At 40.5% G+C, this 1,395-nt stretch overlaps 1 pseudogene; it reads left to right on the forward strand.

The window, feature by feature from the left end:
- Positions 1–204: 204 nt before the first annotated feature.
- On the forward strand, positions 205–325 carry LOC128775826 (U2 spliceosomal RNA; annotated as a pseudogene).
- Positions 326–1,395: the final 1,070 nt, after the last annotated feature.

Raw genomic sequence — 1,395 nt, forward strand, 5'->3', positions numbered from 1 at the left:
AGGTTTCAAATAGTTTCAAAGTCATCAGTAATTAGGAAAAACAAAACAAAAACCCTGAGGCAGGTTGAGTAGACTATAGACAAGAGAGGACAAATCCAAAAAAAAAAAAAAAAATCCTTAAATCGGAGTAAAAAGTCAAGAACCAAGAAGTAACCATATTTAATTTGATGAGATTTTCTAAATGTATGTTTAGAAGTTAGTAGAATCGCTTCTCGGCCTTTTGGCTAAGATCAAGTGTAGAAGTTAGTAGATAATGTCCTAATTTTCTAGAATAGCCAATTCTCTGGTCAAGAAGGTCATCTCTTCCTGCACTGAGCTTCTCTTGTAGAAGGATGAGTGTTTTATTTAATAAATGTTTTTTAATTAAGCTTATTTATTCATTTCAGGAGAGACAGAGAGACTGAGCTGAGGAGGGAGGGGGGAGGAATGGAGGGAGGAAGGGAGAGAGAAAGAGAGAGAGAGAGAGAAAGAGAGAGAGAGAATCCCAAGCAGGCTCCACACCATCGGTGGAGATCCCAACGCAGGGCTTGAATTCACGAGCCATGAGATTATGACATGAGCTGAAACCAACAGTTGAACACTAAACAGACTGAGCCACAATGCCCCAATAATAGTTTTTAAAGGTAATTCACTTAACTTCAATATATTATATACACTGAAGTGTGTAATTAGTAGAGTATAGCTTGACACAGTTTCACAAAGTTAACATTCTCCTGTGACCAGCAACCAGATGAAGAACTTGAACACTGCCCAGCATGCCGAACCTCCTTCACAGCCTTCCCAGACTCTACCCCCAGAGCTCTTCCCCAAAGGCAATCAGTATCCTAACTGTCATAGGTTAGTCTTGTCTGGTGTTGAACTTTATATATGTGGAATCAAGTAGCATGCGCTCTTTAGCAAAGAGCTTGACTTCTTGCTTAACACAGTGTTGTTTTATCCACGTTACAACGTGGAACAGCAGTTCATTTGCATTACCTCCTTGCGTGACCATAAAATATCCAATGTAGATGGACACTTTGTTCTTTCCTGTTCCCATCCACCATGAACAGTGCTGCTATGGACTTGCTCGCACAGCTTCGGCACACAACTGTACACACCTCCGTTGGAACTTCTAGATCACCCAGTATGTGTGGAGTCAGTTTCAGTAGATACTGACAAACAGTTTTCAAGTTGAGTGCACTAATTTACATTCCCAATGACAAGGTATGAGAGTTCCTGGTGATCTAAGCCCTTTTTCCAAGGTTTGGCTGGTTTTGAATTCTTATCAAGTAATGCATGTTTGTGGTATTAAGAAAACAATTCCATAAGACTTGTAATGCAAAAGAACAGTCCCCTACCCTACCCTGAGGTCCTGCTCCCCAGAGCCAAGCATGTTCAATTCTTTTAGCTTTTTCC

Source organism: Panthera pardus, unplaced genomic scaffold (assembly GCF_024362965.1).
Source record: "Panthera pardus isolate Hobbes unplaced genomic scaffold, ASM2436296v1 HiC_scaffold_8, whole genome shotgun sequence".
NCBI classification, from domain to species: domain Eukaryota; kingdom Metazoa; phylum Chordata; class Mammalia; order Carnivora; family Felidae; genus Panthera; species Panthera pardus.